Genomic DNA, 23,410 nt, shown 5'->3' on the forward strand with positions numbered 1-23,410 from the left:
TTCTCCCCAGAGCCTATTAGTTGGGCACGAAGGGAGGAGAAGGGGGCAAAGCCCTGTTGCATTAGCAGGACTTGACGAACTGGCTACCACTAGGGACAACTATTTAATTGTACCCACCCTTTTGACAACCCTGGTGGCGCTGTGGGTTAAACCACAGAATCTAGGGCTTGCTGATCAGAAGGTCGGTGGTTCAAATCCCTGCAACGGGGTGAGCTCCCGTTGCTCGGTCCCAGCTACTGCCCACCTAGCAGTTCGAAAGCACATCAAAGTGCAAGTAGATAAATAGGGACCGCTCCGGTGGGAAGGTAAACGGCATTTCCGTGCGTTGCTCTGGTTCGCCAGAAGCAGCTTTGTCATGCTGGCCACATGACCCGGAAGCTCCCTCGGCCAGTAAAGCGACCCCAGAGTCATCCGCGACTGGACCTAACGGTCAGGGGTGCTTTACCTTTACCTACCCTTTTGACAGTAAAACTAATGCAATTTTGTTTTCAGAATAAGGTCTGGCAGGTCTATTTTACGAGCACCTAACCTAAGGGAAACCCCCTCAATTCTTGTTGAGGGCTGAAACTGGCATATTACCTAGCAGAAATTAAAGTTCACACACAGTAGAATTTAGACTTTCAATACAAGCAGATACAATCTTTTTCTGACTCAAATGTTTGATTTCACAAAGTTGCTCATATGGTTCAGCTATATGTGTCTTCTACGTACTGTTTTCAGGAAATGTAGCCACTGAACACAAACTGGAATCCAAACTCAAATACATTTTTTGGGCAGAGATTTTATTTACTGGCAGGGTTAACAGCACCCTGATATGCAATAATTAATTCCACCTATTAATAGCTCTATCAGATTTCATGCCAAGGAGAGTTCCAAGCCTTCTGTGTTTTCAGTGAGTTTCCTCCACATTTTCAGACAAATAAGGGATATACATGGCTATGATTCTATGTGTTGTTTAAGTTATGGCATCATACTTGTAGAGGTACAATGTTCCCTACAATTCCACTGTAGCCTTCTTCAGGAGGTATGGAAATGGGGAAGTTACCATGTGATGGGGCTGCACTGCAGCAGGGTTATAAGCATGCTAGATCCAGCTTCATGGGTCTGTGGCTTTCCAATAGTTATAAGGCCTCCGTGAATACATCTTGTAAAATCCAGATTGCAAAATGTGCAAGGAATCCTTCTGGATACAAAAACTTGTCCACTGCAAAAAGTCACATTCTAAATCAGGCATCCCCAAACTTCGGCCCTCCAGATGTTTTGGACTACAATTCCCATCATCCCTGACCACTGGTCCTGTTAGCTAGGGATCATGGGAGTTGTAGGCCAAAATATATGGAGGGCCAAAGTTTGGGGGTGCCTGTTCTAAATCATGGAAGGCAACTAAAATGGGGGCAGAGGGTGGCTCTGATATGTTATCAGATATCTGCTATCCCTCACATGATGTGTTTTCTATTTTCCATAACGCCTGTGGAGAGATTGGGTTATATCTCATAAAATGCAATGAATAAGCTACAGAAAAATTAAGAACATTCTTCAGACCAGCAGAAAGAATAATCTATCCTGGCCAGTGAAAACAATGACAGGAGTCGAAACTGTGGAAACTTTTGCCTTGGCAGCTGTGAAACAATGGCAAACCTCTTGTGGCTTGAATGAAGCTGAGATGAAAGGTTTTATTTAAAGAAGAAAAAAACCACACCAAAAAAATAGCTTCCTTCTTTGTGAGCAAATTGCTGTGTAGATTTTAAAGTTGCTGTTTATGCTTTGGTTCCACGGTCACTTAGATTTACTTATTGTTTAAGTGGTTCCTTTGGTCTGACATTTTCTTGTTGCAGCTTACAGCTAAAACAGCTTATGGCTAAAACTAACAAAATCTGGTCAAGGAAGAAACGCTTTTTCAAACACCGAAATAATTTCATTTTTAAGCAATGCGTTTAAATGGCATAAATGGACCTTAACAGGTGTTATGGGCCAAATCTTCTTATGCCGAAAGACAAAAACTAAAGAGTTTGCAATAGTTGTTTGCTCGCCGAGGTTTATACAAGTTGCAATACTCTCTCCTATAACTGGCTTAACTTTCTACCACAGAATGTGTGAGCGCCACTAATGTGCAAAGTTTCATCTCTACATCCATAGTGAAGATTACTTTGCCATCCCTCACAGCAGTAGCAATCTTCTGAGCAGCTATCATTTAAAGGACCCATGACTATGCAATCTGGCTTTTGAAGCTCATAGAGAAAGGCAACTGTAGACATGTTCTGGATATATAAATACATGCTTTCCTTCTGTTTTGCCATAAGCACCAGTGAGCAAGCTAGTGACATTTAACCATCAATGCAGTCAGTGACAACATGGCAAGAAGAACAGAGATAAGTAGCAAAAGAGGTAAGTGACATTCTAGGGCTGCCTGTGGACTTTAGGTTGTCAATCATTGACTGCCGCTTGTCTTTGTGGCATGAAGCAAATATATTAATGTATTGTAAGTTTCAGCAGTGAGGGTTTTTAAATAGAGCGTGTTTTAGCAAGTTCAAGATGCTATTTACACCAACAACTTGGGAAGCCACAATTAGATATAACTGCTTGGGAAAGGGGGGGGGGGGGAGAAAAGGAAAATAGATTCTCCCTAGATCAGAACAAAATTTCCCCTCATCAGTTGCTAAGCAACAGATAATGCAAAAATTAAATCAAGCTCTTTCAGAATTGAGTGCTCCAAGTAACCATTAGAACTTCTAGCTGCCAGAAAAGTGAAAAATAGAACAGCTGTTCCAAGTGCCTCTTTGCAATTATGCAGAAATAAAACTTTAGGCTGCCGTTATGTAATGCAATAGACAATGCAATGTTATATGCAGTTGCATAATCAACTTCAAAATATGGGTTAATATCCTGGTTTGTCCTAGAACAGTTAACCAAAGCCCCCCAGTTCGGACAAAACAGGAAACGATGGTTAAGAAATTTAATCACAGCTTGCATAGCGGGGCTCTGTGCATGAGTAAAAGGCCTGCGCATTGTTTCAACTTAACAGATACAGGATCATCTGAACCCCTTACTAAATTAAGGGGGAAAACTTACTTCAAGAGAACTTAGTATCCCACATCAAGTCATTGAAAAAGACAACAAATGAGCCAATCTAACCTATTATCCTATTCTGCAGGTAGTCAGCCCCAATACCCTTCAGTAGAAAAGTACATTGATGGCTCAAGGCTCAAATCTTTTGGACCTGGAACAAGAAGTCACCTGGATGTTATCACTGAAACATAGCACTTTCTTTTTGTATGGTTGTGTATATGCAAGCATGTAATCTCTCTCACGGTCCTGGTTTATCCCGTCCGAAGTCTCTGCGCTCCAAGTCCCAACAGCTGTCCGTGGGGCACATGCGCAGTAGTGCAATCCCACGGACACAGGGACTGGACGCAGAGACACTTGCACTTTATTATATAGGATGGTCACAACAATAACCCCTTCCCAACTCCATAAATCAAAACAAAAACAAAGCAAGAATATTTGACTTTAAAAAGAAGGAAATGGAAGAAGGGTTAAGCTTTCAAGCTGAGGTTTTCCCCAGACACTAATGTTTCAAATTTACTTCCAAATGATTTGCAGAGATTGATAGCTGTGACTAACACAGAAGGTACACTTCAGGCTGGTATTTTTGTATTGCAAATTGTAATCAACGTGCCAGCCACAAAGAATCTTCATTTCTACCAGAGAGAAAAATGTATTCATTCGCCATTAGCAATCAGCAAATGGTACTTCCAGGAATGTAATAATGCAGCAACTTGGAGAATCAGGGGACAAAAATATTTCTCAACCACCTGGAATGTATTTAAGTTTGCACAGATTTTAGACAGAGCTAAGGAACTTGTGGTCCTCCAGAAGTTGACTGACTCGAATTCCCATCTGTTTCAGCCAGAATGCCAAAGGTAAGAAATTATGGGAGTTGTAGTCTTGCAACCAGAGGCGTCTTTCCCATAGGGTTTAGTGGCTCATCGCACCAGGGTGCCGACCTCTCAGGGGCGCCCCAGCGAGTGGGGGAGCTGTGCAGCTTTGCCGGTGGCCTCCCCTTTCCCTGAACACCACCAGATGGTTGGCGGGGTGCAAGGAGCCTCTAGGCCCTATGGCTCCTCCTCCTCCTCTCCCTCAGCCGCGGGAATCCCCTAGCCACCGCCTGCCGAGCTGCTGTCGTCTGAGGGAGCAGTGGGAGCAGAGGTGGCGGAAGCGGCTCCTGAGAGACCTCCTTAGAGAGAATAGCATGCTTTCTTGCCCTTTCCCCGCCACTTTGAGAAGCAGCAAGGGAGGGAGATGCCAGCCATTCCTATTGCTCACACATTCCAAGGGAGCAGTTTTAAAAAGCCACAATTCCATAATGCAACAGGTAATGCAGTGTGAAACGGACATTAGAAGAAGGACAAAAGTGCTAGCATTATAAGCAGGAAAACTAACACAACAATCTCTCTGTCTGAATGGTCCCAGGGAAAAAAGGGGTGAGTTCTGTGATAGTGTTGCAACTTTGAATTGCTTTCCCCCAGTTTGCTAACTTGACACCTGGTTTCCCATGTTTTAAGCACCAGACTATATTTAACTGTATTTAACTGATTTAACTGATATTTGACAGTAAAACAACAGCACCACCTGGATGCACCTTTCAGTTATTGCTCTGTGTGTGTGTGTGTGTGTGTGTGTGTGTGTGTGTGTGTAGCAGCTTAACTCATGCTTCATTCACCTCAGGCTTGCCATTTAAAAAGTTACAGCATTGAAAGAGACATGTTGATAGCTCATAACTTATCAGTGGATGCCATACAAAGAATAAATATAACATACAGAAAACAAACGATGCATTTAAATTACCAGAAGGATGTGAAGAAACGGTTGCACTGTGAGAGGATATTTATAACAAAACCATGTTACATTAAAACACTCTGGTAAAGAGTGAACTGTATGAAGAGATAAACTGTCGGTTGACTTCTGACTAAAGCCAGGAAGAGATGCAATGCAGCCATAGGGGTTCCGTTGGCAGTTTTCCAAGGAACAGATAGGCTGTTAGTTTGTGGGTTTGTTTGTTTTTTAAATAAAAAAGGTCCTTACATACTTGGAAGGTTTTCTGTGATGGCAATTAACACCAGAACTTGGCTTTTATACAGGAGAGGAGAGTTGGGAAAGGGTCAGATTATGATAGTGGACATTCTATTTTTTAAAAAATAAATAAATCACCAGTCCTTAGTTTCCTAATTGGAAATCTGACTGGAAATACTATAAGGGCAAGCAGAGCACTGTTTGAGGGGGAAGGGGGCTAGTCAATTTACTGAAGCGCAGTATATCATATGTCTCTGTGTATATCAATATTAGCAAGAGACACAATGAAAATCCCTATGGAAGAAACAATATTTTCTGGCAACATACAGTGGTACCTCGGTTTATGAACACAATTGGTTCCGGAAGTCTGTTCATAAACTGTTCATAAACTGAAGCGAACTTTCCCATTGAAAGTAATGGAAAGTGAATTAATCTGTTCCAGACGGTCCGCGGAGTACTTAAACTGAAGCATTCATAAACTGAAGCGAACTTTCCCATTGAAAGTAATGGAAAGTGAATTAATCCGTTCCAGATGGGTCTGCGGCGTTCGTAAACCGAAAATTCGTAAACCGAGGTGTTCATAAACAAATGTTCCACTGTAATCCCAAGCATATCTGGTCTAGCAACAAACAGCACTCTATATTTCCGCTAAGGGATTCATATTCACAGACTTTCCTGGTCTGACTACCACAATTTCCAATTGACTGCATGCATGCTTTAACAAATGGGTAGCTCTTTAAAAAAGCTTCAGATAATACAAATCTGAAGAAAGCAGGAAAGTTGTCATTTGGTTTGCCTGTAAGTAGTTGATTTCTTAAAAAACAGTGGGAGGACAAGCCAGGCCAAGACAAGACAGGGACAACAGTTTAAAGTCTCTTCCCCATGAAACTGAACTCATAACCCTAACCCCTCAAATACTAGCTTATTTGCTTTTTAAAAAAGGCTATTCAATGACAAAACTATGTGACAAATGCCACGTCTAGTTTTGTCCTAAGTTTTCATTTCATTCATTCGTAGATAGACAGGGAAAATAACTGATAAATGGAGAAGGTAGCCACAATGTTGCCGGATCCTTATTTGCTTTCAATAGTAGTGTGAAACTTTGCATTAAAAATGCAGACACCCACGAAAGGCTCAATAAGAACCGTAATTCTTGCAAGGTATTTTATATTCAGGTACAGTTAACCAAGTACAAAATATGCATAACGTTGTCAATGACAAAGGGTATGCAAATTTCAATTGTGACTTTCCCCCTTTTTGGAGGAGGGAAGATTTAGGCTGTGTAGAAACTTCTGAGCAGAAACAGGAAAGCCACATTTGAAACAAATGCACCATATATTCAGCAATCTCTTGACTAGCATATATCAGTTGGTGTCAGAACGATGGGAATAACCAAACTCTTCCTTCCCAGCTAGAGAAAGGACAGTAGCTTTGAATCCCCACTACCAGAATTAGAGCTGCCCCAAATATTCTCCATTTTGTTCTCAGACAGAAGCTAGCAAACTAGGTGGGGACAGCTATTGTCCCGTTCCCCACCAAAGAAAAATCCAGTTTATGTGAATATCCACCCTCCCCCCCCCAATCCTGTTTGGCACCATTATTCTCTCTGATGGCTGCTGTTTCCTCTTTCTGCAAACAAGAATCATGTGGCCAACCCAATGCACTGCACTGTACACACAATCAGATTTGGCTACATGACAATGTTAGGGGGGCCCTTGAGGATGTTTGAGAGAAAGGAGGCAAGTGAGGTCAATGTAAATGAATAAGTGAATGTTTTCAGAAGTTGGGGGGGCATTTTGGGAACTCCTAGAAGCAGTTTGTGGAAAAAACAGAGCCTAGCTGATGCACTCTACTTGTAGAATATCAGATTCTTATTTTTATTTTTAATGTAATCTAGTAGTTGGCCAAAGAGATAACTGAGTTAAATGGAGAAAAGTTAGAGATGGGTAAAGCAAAATGGGATTTCAAAAAAATAATAATTGCAGTATTTCTTTGCTCTGTATTTTCATATTTAGCAGCAAGGTAAATAGTACCTAGCTGCATGTGATGTTCTCACCAGACGGATAGTTAGAAAGGGCTTGGGGAGTCCCAGAAAGCGAAGCAAGTTATAGAGGATATAACAATGTTTTAAAAGGACAGTTTTTGTCAAACTTCTATCTGCAGTCTTGATCATGTGAGGTGACATGCACAATCCCCAATATTTAAGAGCTAGTTTGCATGATCATCGCCATGAATTTCTTGCCTAAAAATGCATATGTGTGAGACAGGGGGGGGAAGAGGGAGGGAGAGAGAATGAAAGAATTATCAGTCAAAACCTGCTGTTTCCCCACATTTACATGAGATGAACAAAGCCCACTGGTCATTTTATAAAGCTGATAAAGTACATTGGCTAACATTAAGACTTTAACAGGATTTTTTTAAAAAATATCCCGGAAACTACAACTTAACTAGTCAGCTTTAAACTATCATTTTCAAAGCATACTTGCTAATTTTTTGGTAGTACTACTTCCCTATTTTGTTAATGCAACTTCCCTATTTTGCTCAATAGTGCCCTTTTGCATATCTCTGAAACCTGTAGAATAACATGGCTCAAAGCTGCCTTTTGAATGTTGCACAGTTCTTGTTTAATTTTAGATGCTTTTAGGGAAAGACCCAACTGCTCAAGCTCAGAGGAATTCACCCTTCTCTTCCCTTCTTCCCGCCCTGCTGAGCCCTTCAAATCCTTAGTGGAGGCCCAAGACAGTCTACATTAAACAACTACAATCTTTTGGCAGAGGATCAGAAATTATTGTAACATAGCATGGAATTTCTCCACCAAGACATTTTTAGAGATGTGGCTTTGAAACAGTCTCCCACTTCTTCCGAAAAGAAACAGAGAAAGTTTCTCACTTGGCAACCCTCTTGTAATTTGAGATGAAAAGTCAACAAACAAAACCTGAATTGCTCCAAATGTTGAAAGATAAGTACCTGTTAAAAGGTAGGTAAAGGTAAAGGGACCCCTGACCATTAGGTCCAGTCATGACCGACTCTGGGGTTGCTGCGCTCATCTCGCGTTATTGGCCGAGGGAGCCGGCGTACAGCTTCCAGGTCATGTGGCCAGCATGACAAAGCCGCTTCTGGCGAACCAGAGCAGCACACAGAAACGCCGTTAAAAGGTACGACCCCCAAAGTTTTAAGTGCAATAAAACCTTGTGTGGCAAAATGAACATAGGCTTCAGTCTGATCCAGCATAGTGTTCTCCAACTATGTTCTCAGAATGGCCAATCAAGATACCTCTGAGAAGTCTGCTAAAAGGGCCTAACTGCAACATGGGAGGGGTCTAATTGTTCCCACACAGCCTCATCCTATCTTGGAATACAAAGCTCACCTGTGACCACTGAAGCTTCCAAAAGCTCTATAGCTCTAACTTCCCCTATGAATGTAAACAGAAAGAGGCTTTGGGCAAGTTGGTAAGCAGCTCTGAATCAGGGCTCCATGATTGTCTCCAACCCACTACCTGCTACATATTGGTGCTAGGGTCCTGGGGAAAGATGCCTGCAATGGGCCCCATCTCCAAGTGGGCTGCCTCCATGTCATTTCTCAAAAGGAGAAGGGCAAGGCAAGTGGAGGGTTTGCTCTCTTTGGCCCGTCACTATTTGCATGCTTGTGAAAGGCAGGGGGAGGAAGGGGCAACAATGATGAGAACAATGGAATTAGTAAAGGTAAAGGTAAAGGGACCCCTGACCATTAGGTCCAGTCGTGACCGACTCTGGAGTTGCAGTGCTCATCTCGCGTTATTGGCCGAGGGAGCCGGCGTACAGCTTCCAGGTCATGTGGCCAGCATGACAAAGCTGCTTCCGGTGAACCAGAGCAGCACACGGAAACGCCGTTTAGCTTTCCTCTGTAGCGGTACCTATTTATCTCCTTGCACTTTGAGATGCTTCCAAACTGCTAGGTTGGCATGAGCAGGGACCAAGCAGTGGGAGCTCACCCCGTCATGGGGATTCGAACTGCCGACCTTTTGATCGGCAAGCCCTAGGCTCTGTGGTTTAACCCACAGCGCCACCTGCGTCCAAATGGAATTAGTAGCGAGCCCATAAATCCAGGAGTGTTGACCTTCTCAGGTCCCCAAGACTCACCCTGCTCACCAATTCTCTTCTTCTGCCTTGATCTGATCCAAGTCTTTGACTCTTACCTGGACTGTTTGCCTACGTGTGTCCTTAGCGTTCTCCTGACCCAGCTATGCCTTATGCTTTAACATGCCCACAGCATTCCCTTTCTGAACATTACAGAAGAGGCACAATATTGTCAACTCAGCTATTCCAGCACTTTTCAGAACACCAAAAGCCATTCTCAGAGGAATTGGCAGACATGGGTGCCCTGCATGAAGACATTGAACTAGGTGGACTTTTAATTCTCTCAAACGCTTAAAGATTTAATGACACAGATATACACAGAACGACCTCCCACCAAGCCTATTTCCTATCCACAATAATCCAAGTTGATTAACACTGAAGATTTCCCTATTACTCAAAACAATTTTCCTTAACTTTGGAGGAAGGGAAACGAAAGTGGAAAAATAGTCCCTAAACTAGCCGAACAGTTCCTTCCAGAAGCAACAAGGAGCAGAGCGTTACCAAATAAGGCAAGTGAAAGCTAAACGCCAGAAAGAAGCAGGCCTCATTGTGGGTACTTTTTTTTATTTTTTTGGTGGTGTGTGCTAAAGATCAGACAGCTGGATAATAGAAAATGCAACTATACCAGCATTATTAGAGTGGTTCTCAGATGGGAAGAACAAATGTTCAGAAACCATGAACGGAAGCAGGGTCTGCCAGAAAAAGGGACCTAAAGGCATTTAAACCAGGCTTCAGAATGCTACCACATATTTTTTAGACACAGAAGAACATATTACAGTCTAGAGTTAAACAGCCTATCCTGTCTTTTTCAGCAGGGTAGTTAAAGCTTAATATTTGTTTGTGCTCTTGTTGCTCGTGAGATACAAGCAGAGTGCACCCTAGTATAATATACTCTACATTAGACACTTTTTTCTTTCTTTTAGTGCTTTAACACCTCTCTTCTGGGTGGCTGTCATTTCCACTGTAACACTTAAGCAAAAACCATACAAAATGCTCTAGACATAGGGGTATTCACACCTTGGAATGTAGATGCTGCAAGATAAATTCTGAGGAAAAGTTTTTAAAAATGTTGAGGAGCATAGACAGCTTAACTAAGAAGTAGTTTCTTTTTTGTCTGCTCTGCAACTTCCAACATTCAGCTTCATCGGCAGTCCCTGTGTTAACAGTAGTGCCCTGAGAAAGAGAACTATCTAAGATTGTCAATTAAGTTCAAGGCCACGGCAAAATTTTAACTAGGACTGCACACTTTGCCAGCTTTAAAACCTTTACTTCTTCAGAAACCACGTTTCTTTCAAAAGCTAAATTGATTTCTGCTTCGTACCTACATCAGGAGAATAATATGAAGTTATTTTCATTGCCTATTCACAGTTACAAAGCCCTAAATAGCACGGTATTTGAAAATCCTATTGAACCACTTCAATATGAGGAGCATTCAAATTAAGAGAGTCTTAAAAACCAGGATTTTTAAAAGGCGTCCTGTTTAATGGATGTGCATTTACAGTAATGAAACTGTGCTTTGATGTCTCAAATCCTTTGAATGCCTGAAAAACAAAAGTGATTTCTGCATATCACTTTCAGGATATTAAGCTATATTTCAGTAAATAGGATAAGCCGTAAGAATATAAATGCATGGGTGCTGGCAGAAAGAGAGGAAGCGGCTAAGCTGGGGCAAAGAAATGTGAATGTGGTTAAAGTATGATTCAACATTAAGTTGTCCTCCAGCACAATCATTTAGTATATTGCTCTGTGAAGCTGCCTTAAATATTTGACAACCAAGAGAAACAGAACCAGCAGTCAACTTGCATTTCCTGTTTGAGAAGCCAGTCAGTGGCTCAAGCTTCTCTCCACACATCTGGCGTTCCCACGGTTCCCCATATAGACACTTGCCACTGAAACACTGCAAAAACATGAATCTAAGAACTGGGGCCTAATATGAAGGTTCCCCAAAGTTAGCTTCTACAGTGTGAGCATCGTAGAAGACTTACAGTGCCTCTCACTTATGACAGGATTGATGCATGCTATTTTTAAACATGGGTAACAACACATGCTAGATGGGCATAAGATACAGTGGTGCCTCGCTAGACGAATGCCCTGTAAGACGAATTTTTCGCTTAACGAAATGATTTTTCGAGCGGAGGTTGCCTTGCTAGACGAATTCGTTTTACGAAAAATCCGTCTAGCGAATCGCGGTTTCCCATAGGAATGCACTGAAATTCAATTAATGCGTTCCTATGGGCAAAAAAAATTTCAAAATTTTTTCAATGCATTCCTATGGGATTCGCTAGATGAATTTTTCGTTATAAGAATTGACCCGTGGAATGAATTAAATTAGTCTAGCGAGGCACCACTGTATTGCAGAAGCACTTGGCAAGGCTGAACATATTAACAGGTCTCTGAATAAAACAGAGTCCTTTCCATCAACTATTGGTCCAATTTTCTACAAATATTCACACAACACTTTACCCATAATATTTTCAGGATATAAATAAAGCAGAGTTTAGAATTCACACAACATGACCATGCATGTAGTGGTCCCATCCGCCCCGACCAATGTGACAAGTAAACAGGACTGATAGGAGTTGTAGTCCACAAAATCTGGAGGGTAACCAGATTGGCTACCCTTGTGTTTGAGCATTAGGAGAGAGAGAAGAAGCGTAAGAGTAGCTCTAGCTGCCTCCCAAAGGAATCAGTTGCTCAGTGTCCAAGAGGAAACATGGTTGATGTGAGTCTCTCAGTAACAATAAACAGAAGTCCTGTGATAGAGGGTAAAATGAAGCAGGCATTTCAAAGTCAGTAGCAAAGATGTCCAGGGCCTCCCTTATCAGCTTTAATGGAGAGTCTCAATTTTTGACACTCCAGGACTGATGGTGGAAATGCCTGCTCTAAAAATCAAATAATACTTCCAGAAAGAACTAATGTGTGGTTTGGGAATGTTCCTAAATCCAGGTTCTCTCTGGGATGCCCAAGTGCAGGTAGTGTCCAGGAGCATGTTTCATCAACAAGTGGATTTGTAAATTATGCCCCTTCCTTTTTTTAAAAAAAAGAGAGGATTTTTATCATTGTGGTGTGCGCCCTGGGAACCTCCTAACCAGAATAATATGTACAGTGGTACCTCTACTTACGAATTTAATGTGTTCCGAACGCACATTTGTAAGTCGAAAAAAATTGTAAGTCGAATCCCATAGGAATGCATTGGGAGAAAAAAAATCGTAAGTCGAAGCAACCCTATCTAAAAATTCGTAAGTAGAAAAAATCCTATCTAAACCGCATCCAAGATGGCGGACGGAGCTCCATTCGTAAGTAGAAACATTCGTAAGTAAAGTTATTCATAAGTAGAGGTACCACTGCACTGCATGTGAGGCTGGCCTTTAAAACTGCTGAGAAGCTACACAATGTGGCAATTAGGCTGGTTTCAGGTGTGAGACACAGAAAACAAGACCCACAACTTAGCATGAACTTCACTGTCTGCCGATTCCTTTGCAGGTTAATCTGAGGTGCTGCATGTTACAGTCTTTATAGACTGGGACAAGCATCCTCCCATATGTGTGTCTTCTTGCTCTTTGAGACCTAGGATTTAAAATGTGCTGACAGTATTATTGGCCACACGGGTTGCCGATGATGGGATGGAGTTGCAGAGCTTATCTCAAGCATTTTTTACAAGATCGTATTGCAGAACATTTCCACTGCTGCAGAATAGTAACAGAATAAAACCAGGGATCTTGCAATGTACTTCTGCCTTCTATAGCATGCTTGTCTTCCTATGCACTATGTAAAGGATGTTCAAGTGAAAAAATAAAAGTCCAACCATTTTCAAACGCAGAGCTGCAAGGCGTTGCACATCTATAGATTTCTGAATTCACCCCTGATACCATTGCCATGTTAGAACATCAAGGACACGAAGATAAAATCAATGTAGAATTCGCTGCCTCTGAAGACTTCGCCTGAGCCTGTGCCTATTTCAAATGCAGTATTAGGGCTACTTTTGAGTTACTGGGGCATTTTACTATTTTTAAAGTTATATTTTTGTTTCATTTTAGCTAAGTGGCTTTTATGCTTTTGGTACTATAGGTTATTGGTAGTTAGTTAGTTAGTTTGACAAACTTAAAGATAATCCTATATGTGTCTATTCAAAAGTAGAAATGAACAAATCTATGCATTTTGGTTTCTTTCGGCTTTAAAGTACTATACAGTTTACCTGATCACCAAAGAATTGATGCTTTTGAATTATGGTGCTGGAGGAGACTCTTGAGAGTCCCATGGACTGCAAGAAGATCAAACCTATCCATTCCTAAGGAAATAAACCCTGAGTGCTCGCTGGAAGGACAGATCCTGAAGCTGAGGCTCCAGTACTTTGGCCACCTCATGAGAAGAGAAGACTCCCTGGAAAAGACCCTGATGTTGGGAAAGATGGAGGGCACAAGGAGAAGGGGACGACAGAGGACGAGATGGTTGGACAGTGTTCTCGAAGCTACCAACATGAGTGTGAACAAACTGCGGGAGGCAGTGGAAGACAGGAGTGCCTGGTGTGCTCTGGTCCATGGGGTCACGAAGAGTCGGACATGACTAAACAATTAAACAACAACAACAGTTTACCTCATTTTTCCATCAGTGGACAAACTTCATTGAAATAAAGAAAAACATACATGAAAAATTATATGCATTTTCATGAACATTTTACAAGCCACTCCATCTATTATTTTTGCCTGCTATTTTCCCCAATATATATGGTTGGATGTTTTTTGTCGCTGCTGGAGAACCGCATTACAATATTCAAAGTATCGGTGGGCAAAGAGGAAAATGGACAGGTTCACATCAAAATGCAAAGCAAGCGAACTTCTCCTTTATCCCACATTATTTTTATTATGTATTTTGTGGTTTTATATCTTTATTTTATTATGTGAACTGTCCTGAGACCCCCAGGTGTAGGGTGGTATATAAATTCAATAAATCATCATCATCTCCTCTACACAGAATCAAGTCCTGCTGAATTCAACAGGGTTTCCTCTTGGGGGAAACGAGTACAGAACTGCATCCTGAATAAGCTAAATTAACATGAAGTGTGTGAGCAACGGAAAGAGCAGAAGGAGAACAGGAAACAGAAACTCTTGCACTGGATGTTCCACCACTTGTTTTCTTGCTGTTTGTGTTTTAGAGAACTAACAAGGTCCTCCTACTTCAAAAGCAAGTCCACCGGGACTGTATCAGCAGTGACATTTGATATCTCATTCTACACCGTACCGTGCCAATTTCTGTTCGCTACCACAGAAGAAAACTGGCTCCCAATTAAAATGCCACCATCTGATATTAGGACTCCCACAGAAAAGGTTTTCTTCCAGGCAAACGAAAACCTCAAAATTTAAAGCCAGAAACTTGACTTATTACTGAAGCTGTTTGCAAAAATTAATTGACCCCTGAGCTTCAGGCACAAGTTTTAGCTTTTAATGCACCCGTTTTAATCCTACGCCATTTAGCTAAAATCTGATTGCCTATCTAAAAATCTACATTTTCCTTAAAAGCAATGACATTGTCACTAGAGGCTCAGGTGGCCTCAGTAGCTATGGCTGCCTATTTCCAGCTCCAGCTCCTTTTGAAAAGAGATGACCTGGACATTGTACTCAGTGCTCTTGTAACTTCCAGACGGGATCATTACAGCACACTATGCAGGACTCCCCTACAAAGACAACTCAGAAAATTCAGCTGGTCACAAATGCAGGGGCCAGATTCCATTCAGAATGGATATAGTCCATGTGATAAAACAGCTGCACTGGTTGCCAGTTTATTTCCAGCTGTCGCACACTGGGTCAACATCTTCATTGAGCTATCCACTATGATCCTGAGGTCTTGTTTGTGGTCTGTCAGCACCAATTCATATCTCATTAGCATATGGGTTTTTTAATTTAAAAAATGGGGTTGGTTTTTTTTGTCCCAATGTACATCACTTTACACATGCATAGACTAAATTGCATTTTCCATTTAACTGCCCATTCACCCAGTTTGGATAGATTGTTTTGGAACTCTCTGCAATCTTTTATTTTTAAGCATGTTAAGCAATACGCATCAGCAGCGATTAAATAATAAAGTAAAGGCAGCAAGCAGAGGGAAAACGCCCTTTTAAAAAAGTCTGCTTCTTTGTTAAACTGTTTGGGACCATAAGGACTACCTGGACCCATATCTCCCTGTGCTGTAAGATTAGTATCCAAGGTCTTGCTTGTTGGTCACCTTTAAAGATCAGTTAGACTGGCAGGCACTAGGGATAGGGTCTTATTAGTCATGGCCCCTACCTTCTCCAAGAATATACAGTTGTAATACAGTGATACCTTGACATCCAAATGACTCGATCTCCGAAGGTTTCGACTTCCGAAGTCGACAAACCCGGAAGTCTTTTCAGTGCACCTGCGCAGAAGCGGTGTGCGTGGTCAGCGCATGCGCAGAGTGCAAAATCACGCTTCGCACATGCGCAAAATGGGCTCTTCAACCGAAGACTTCGACTTACGAAGACGGCCGCGGAACGGATTGTCTTCGTAAGTCAAGGTACCACTGTATTAAATAAGATGTTGAAAATCCTCCTGTTTCAATTAGCTATTACTTGATGTGAGGTTTGTTTCTATAGCTCTGGAAACGGTTTTATGCAGCTTTATATTCTAACATTGCTATCTCATTAATCATGCCTTAATTTTAGTGGGTCTACTCAGAGTAGGACTTACCCTGAATACAACACACTGGGAGAGATTTACATAACCAGCCCTATCAGTGGAACCCTTGTGCAAGGACTTCCACTTGTGGGATGGGACTCTCCCCCCCCCCCAATTGCATCCCTCCAGGAGATCTCCTAGAACAGCATGCAGGCATGGAGGGGATAGTTCTACATGGCAAGCTGAAATCCTTGTATAGGTAGAACAACTGAAAGAGAGGGTGTTGTTGTATTCAACCCAATGATTCTAATTTTCAATTTGCCATCGAAAAAACAAATTTACATTAGACCAAGTCAAAAATATTTAAATTCCATTCACCATTGGATATCATACAAAAATAGATTCTGATGAAGTTCATCAAAAAATAAAATTTTAATATCCTAGTTTCAGAAATGTTATGCACATTCATACTATATAATCTTAATATACTAGATTTTGTTATGTTTTTATATACAATGGTACCTTGGTTTACAACCATAATCAGTTCTGGAGGTCTGGTTGTAAACAAAAACAGGTTGTAACCCAAGGTGCGCTTTCACCACACACTTCCGGGTTTGATGTGGTTGTAATTCAAAATGGTTGTAATCCAAAGCGCTTGCAAACCAAGGTACCACTGTATACTGTAAGCCGTCCAGAGTGGCTGGGGAAACCCAGCCAGATGGGCAGGGTATAAATATGATTATGATTAGCATCATCAGCATACATTTTCTCTCAGGAATACAAAGTTTAGCCCTATAGCTACTGTATTTTTCGTTCCATAAGATGCACTTTTTTCCTCCTAAAAAGTAAGAGGAAATGTCTGTGTGTCTTATGGAGCGAATGCACAGTCCCTGGAGCTGACTTGCCCAAGAGCTAAAGGCTAACAAGAGGGAAAGAGAAAGGAACCCACTCAGCAGCTGATTGCAAGAGATCTGAGAGGGAGATAAGGGAGCTAGCTCTCTTCCCGGCCCCTTGCCTAGGCCTCACTTGTTGTCTGCAGAGGGAGACATGTGACTGGCTGATTAGATTATCTGTCTGGAAACTGTAGAAATGGGTCCCTTTCCTAGAGAAGCTGCAGAACTGTGTTGAACCCCATAAAACAGGATTTTCCCCTTTGCAAGGAAACTCAGCAACTTTGAGCTGATCCTTAAAAATGGAGCTTTCCCCCTTTGCAAAAAAGATGCACAGCTCTGAGCTGACACCCCCCCCCCAAAAAATGGGGCTTTTCCCATTTGCAAAAAAAGCTGCACAACATAGAGCCAATCCTTTAAAAAATGGAGCTTTCCCCCTTTGCAAAATAAGCTTCCTCAAATATTTAAATGGATGGGGGGCAAAGGCACCTAGGCCTCTAAGAGTTGCCTACTATGCCTAGGACAATTCAACAAAGCAAAAAAAAAACTTCTTGTTTTCTTTCTCTGAAAACTAGGTGCGTCCTATGGTCAGATGCGTCCTATGGAGCGAAAAATATGGTGCTTTAACCCGGCAAAGCACACATTAGAGAAATGCACACAATTCCCTCAAATGGCAACTCAAATCTCTGGTTTTAACTGGCTGCTGCTGACCAACTGCACTCTATTCCCTTTTGCCTATTACCTGATCCTTCTTTGTCTCCTTTCAGCATCACAGCCTCTGTCTTTTCTACTTTGCCCTTACCTTTTCTGAACACCAGCTCATGTACCAAGGCAATATGGAGAAGGACAAATCCCTTTCATCTGCTAGTGGAGCAAACTTACTGCCAAAAGTGAGGGTTATTTAAGGTAAGTCTAGCCTGACTATACATGAAGAACTGCTGCCAAGGAACTATTAAGTACCAGTGTTGAGAGCCAGTCTGACGTACTGAGTAAAGTGTTGGACACGGGCAAAAGAGACCCAGGTTCAAATCTCCACTCAGCCATGAAACTCATCGCGTGACCTTGGGCCAACCACTACCTCCCAGTCTAACTAATGCAGTGTACAAAATCCATCAGCACCTTGGAAGAATAAAAACATGCTATTAAATTCAAGCTAGTCTTTATTTTGTATCTAAAGTTGTTTTGGCTTAAAATAAAAGATTGTACTGCTTAATAGAAGAATTCTGTCTTCTGGTGGAGTACAGAATGTTACTTTGTCCATGCTTAAGATGCTAATCATGCATCCATCACCTGTTGAAGAAAATTATATCTCCATTGTCAGGTACAGTACTGGCAGTTAAAATACATATTTAGCTTACGTTGAAAGGCAGGGGGGGGGGGTACAAAGAGAAGCTGCCAAAACTCAAAGTGAAAAAGGACAAGGATTCAATCCAGTTATGCACCCTATTCGACAGAACAACCAGCTGAATAGTTTCAGACAAGGTCTCGGTTTTCAAAACACGTGGGAAGAAATCTTAGGGGGTCGCATATATAAATAGAGCTTTACATCTTCCATGAAGGTACCAGAAGTCATAAATCTAACCTGCAAGGCAATATCGCTTGATCCAAAAACAAAACAAAAATCAGTGACAGATCTCATTTTGACTGGGTAACAATTTTCAAAAAAAATATTGCAGGCAAACAGTTGCGGCATGTGAGGCTTCCACAAAGCTACTAGATAAGTCAACGGCGACAATTGCCTTCCCCTCACCCCAACAACTACCAGTACTCCTGTCCCACAGCCCAAGCAGAAAGATTTGCTCTGCAAACTCTCCATGACTTGCAGAGAACTTGGGAGAAATAGATTTTGTTCTCCCTTCAGTAGAAGCCCAATGTTGAAGCCTAAGGAAACACCTCTCCCTTCCCTTGAATTCTTGGCACATGCCACAACACTGGGGGGGGAGGGGGGCAATTAAGAGCCAACACAAAAGTCAAGCCAAAGATACATGGCCCTTTGTTCATAGAACTATGGAGCCATTGGTTTCTATTTATGAACTCTCATAATTTCAGAGAACCGACTCAAATTTGCAACAATTGCTTTATCAAATGTTTGTCCGCTAGATGAACAGTTTTGCTTATTTAACACATAGCAGTAACTCCTCACAGTAGGGAAAAGAGAAAACAGCCTCAATAAATTGCTTTGTGTCATTTACAGCAGTCATCATGTCATGCAAGGTGCTTTGGCATCTAAAATAGGGGGGGGAGGAACCATCAGGACATGCCCAAAGTGTTGGCAAGTAAAATCCACCACTGGGCCACCTGATGCTGTACTATATTCCTTAACTATTAAGGATGATTAAGTAAGTTCTGAAAGTCCTATTTCCCCCCAGGCTGAAATCCACCAGTAAGTCACAATAGATGGGGTATAGATGCTCTGCAACTAAAGCATACATAGTGTTTGTATAAAAGATGTTTATCTTTGAAGACACAACATTCGTTCTGTGGTTTGCTATGCTGTTAGTGAAAACTATAAATTCATCTCCGGAGCTTACGCACTGAATACAGGGAAGGTCTCCAGCACAGACGAACTGGACAGGCAGGTTTTCCTAGCTTGCATAACAAAATGACTGAAACCAGCATACTCAAGGACAGAAGTCAAGGACTGGATGGTTTTGCTATACAGATATAACAGTTGCACAAACAGGTGTGCTGAAACTGTAGAGAGAAAGAGAGAAGACAAAGGGGGAAAGCAGAACAACATTGACAGCAGGAAGTCAATGGCCTTTTAAACTGAGGGGGGGTGTTGTTTTGTTCGTTGTTATGGTTTGTATTTTTGTGTTTTTATATTGCAAACCGCCCTGTGATCATCAGATGAAGGGCAGTATAGAAAAATTTAAAAAGAAGTAACTGTTGAATGCACCAGGTAGTAATGCCATTAGTTTCACATAGTGTAATAATGTATTAAGTGGTAAGAGTATCAGGCCATGAATGCTTACTCACTGTAGTACAGAGGCGGGATCATAAAGAGAACAGAATTGCAGAGTCTGCCATCATTTGCACTGTACTTCTACAAATTGATAACACTTCTCACACACACATACATGCATTCCTTCCTCGTATTTTGTTCATGCTTTCCCCCTTTCCTAAAAAAAGGAAATATACTAAAACATTTTGATATACAGTATTGTTGTAAAAGCTAAACAAATATGCATCATGAACACGGAAAGCAAGGATGCAATCCATCCATACTTTGTATGAATTCATATTTCAGGAACTAACAGTCCTACTAGGAACAGAGTGTACGCATTCACGTATATGGAAGGATTACTTGCCTTAACGATTTTCAAACAGCCCTGTCTCCTCTTTCAAAAGTGCTTATTTGAGAGAGGAAAGGAAATATTGCTTCTTAAAAATAAAACAAAGCTAAGTAAGTATAGTGTTATGTTGTCTGCCATAAGCATGCTGAGAACTGAACATTCTGTACACAACCATGTGCTTTGTCAGTTGTTTTTTATTTTATTTTATTTGTTTTGGTATATTACAATTCAGCTGGAAGGAACACCAGGGAACCAACCTTGAAAATGTCAATTTGTTGTGTTCTGAATATCCATAATTCAGAAAGCTAAAGGTGGGCAACCTGTGTACACCAAATTTGTGCAGGATTCTGGATTTACAGTCCCTGAAATCGTAGGCTGTAGTCCTAACCCTGGGAGTAAGCTCATTAAATAGAACTTCTGAGTAGATATGACTAGGACTGACCTACACAGATGTGTTAACAATATGCCATCCTATCAGAAGGATTTCCCGACTTGTGCATCAGGACTTTTCCTCCTCTCCTCTCTTGGCATATACCCTCACCCCTTCCCAAATCAGCTCCAGAGGACTGGGGAAATATTTACAACGGATTTGGGGGAATGCAGGAGGAGGCAGGGAATGTTCCATTACTCACGCAGAAATCCTTAGCGCTACACTGGATTCCACCGTTGGTCTTTCAGGGAAGATACTCAGATCACCTGAACATTATTTTCACAGTCACACTTCATTATGCACTTTTAATGGCTTTTATGGAGCTATAAGTGAGGCTAAGCAGTCCTGAGCTCAACTCCCCATAGATCCAAAGTATTTCAGTCCCATGGCATATTGTAACCAAGTATAATATTTCATTAAATATCTTGCTCATACCAGCTTATTAAGTAGGGAACACACTAATTTTAGAAAACTGATTATCTAGTTCTTTCTAACATAGTGTTACTGCAGTTAAGGTCAGATTTTACACAGCAGCTATGGCAACAAATCTGCAATATGCCTTTGTCTACAACGCTGGAGCTAGATTTATTTGCCGGAGTGTTCTACTTTATAGCTAACTCAGCCTTTTGGCATGGTTGCCCTCAGCCCTACCCAAAACATTATGTGCTTCTTTGCAAAAGTGCAGAAGGTTGGAGGAGGAGGGAGGAATTAAATAAGCTCCTTAAATACACACACAACAATTTTAAACCGGCTACCACTGGTATTCATTGTTTTCTAGTTATTTAGAGGCAGATCTTGTCAATGTCTCCCTACACCCTGCACAATGCCACCTTACAAGCATATTTCAAATCTACTCAGCAGGGGTCACAGCTAGAGGCAGTCATGAAGAAAACCAGGTAGCTTTTAGGCCCTGCAGCACAACAAGGGTTCACTTAACCCTAATTCTTAGGTAAGCAGCATAAGCATATGTGTTACATGAAAGATGTCCCAGTTTTGATCCATGCTCTCTCCAGCTAGAAGGACTTTCAATAGCTTCTACAGATGCCAACTGACATGGTATATGGTATGGCTCTATGTTCTTAACATGACACAGTGCTCTCCTTTGTTCTGCATCATCCTTCACAACCACACCACACACTGAAAGCAGCAGCACATTTAAAACACATTGCTTTCCCCCAAAGAATCCTGGGAAATTTGGTTTAAGGGTGCTGGGAATTATAGCTCTGTTGGGGGGGGTTAAAACTACATTTCTCAGGCTTATTTGAGGGAAGCCATGATTGTCAAAGTGGTATAACTGTGTCCTAAATGCATGGCATTGATGTCACCATCATCAGCAGTACTGTACCTGTTTACAGTTTATTTCCATACAGGAGAAAAAGGAACCATTAAAAAGGAACTTAAATGCTTATTGCCACATTCATCTTTAACATTTGTGGCCCTCCAGACATCCTTGAACTCCATCTCCCATTGGCCCCAGCCCAAAGGACCAATGGTCAAGGATGAAGAGAGTTGGAGGCCAACAGCTAGAGAGTTGGAGAGTTGAGTTGGAGGCCAAAGATGTTTCTCATCCTGCTTTAAAAATTGTGCTTTGTGCATACATGTTGAGTATTTGGAGAGGGCAGCAGCAGGAATAAATATATACAATATGGTGGATATGTTGCCCTTCCTTCTCATAAGTCTAGAAGCAAATGAACTTCAAGGAAGATGTTCAATTCCCACAAAGTTGTAATCTGAATGCAGCCCCAATTCATGCGGCACTGTAAGCTCACTAAAGGCAGATGAAACAGAAGAAGAGGAAAGCTTCAGCCTCTAACATTATTAACATCAAAGTCAACATCAACAAGGTTATACCTGGGCTGAAAATTGGTTATTGGATATGCACAAGACATTTGATTTGATTTTGTTTTATTAAGTCCCATATCTCCATGCATTGCACTCTTTCTCCAAGGAGCTCTACCTACATTTCTCAAGTGGCTTCCTTGAAGGTAGGTGTAAGGGCGCTTGTTGGCTTCTCACCAGTAAGAGACTTCAAACTCCGTAGGTGGTTTTCACAGAGTTTTATAATATACTGGTAAATATGTACATGACAGAGCTAAAAAGTTCATGACTGTCTAGTCCGAATCAGAATCCGGAAGTGGAGCCCGTTCTGCTTTTGCTCCCAACGCTTGTCTCCCCTGCGCTCCTGGGGTGAAGGGGTGGGGACATTGCCTCCCCCCCCCCCGAACTACTAAACTGTTGGGCAGGTTCTCTGGTAGCTGACACTTCTCCATCTATAGCGCTCGGGTCCGGCACTTCCAACCTTCCCCACTGCTCCTGTGATCTGTCAGCATCCCCAGAGCTCTCCTCCACTGTGAGAGCCCCGGCACCACCTTCCGGGTGATGCCCTGAAGCAGCAACATCTCGGAGCCCTTCCACCGACTCAGTGGGCTCCCTGCTGACCCCTGGTGGTCCCCTGACAGTAGGTTACAGGAAGTGCACTTCAGTACAGGAACTGCATCATGTCCCTCCAGGCCATGTCCCTCAGCCTAACATTAGCATCACCATGACACCACCCAAGGAGAAGTTCATAATACTTCAGAAACTTCCCATGTGGTCAGACAAGAAAGCATCAATCTACCCAAGTTTCTGGAAACGCATCATAAAAACACGAATAGGGCTGAACTGAAAAGTCAGATTCAAAAATTTAGTATGCAAAGCCAATCCATGGTTTCAAAATGATAACTTCCCCCCCTCTTCCTTTCAAAAACTAGCAGAAGACCCCAAACATGTTGAAAATGGAATCAAAGTACAGTGGTACCTCTACTTATGAATAACTCTACTTACGAATGTTTCTACTTACGAACGGAGCTCCGTCCGCCATCTTGGATGTGGTTTAGATAGGATTTTTTCTACTTACGAATTTTTAGATAGGGTTGCTTCGACTAACGAATTTTTTCTCTCAATGCATTCCTATGGGATTCGACTTACAAATTTTTTC

At 41.8% G+C, this 23,410-nt stretch overlaps 1 protein-coding gene across 7 annotated transcripts in view; it reads right to left on the reverse strand.

Moving 5' to 3' along the window:
* Positions 1-23,410, reverse strand: part of ITPR1 (inositol 1,4,5-trisphosphate receptor type 1) — a 214,641-nt gene that overhangs the window by 146,783 nt on the left and 44,448 nt on the right. The window lies entirely within an intron of this gene.

The sequence above is a fragment of the Zootoca vivipara genome, chromosome 2 (genome assembly GCF_965207765.1).
Source record: "Zootoca vivipara chromosome 2, rZooViv2.hap1.1, whole genome shotgun sequence".
Lineage (NCBI taxonomy): Eukaryota > Metazoa > Chordata > Lepidosauria > Squamata > Lacertidae > Zootoca > Zootoca vivipara.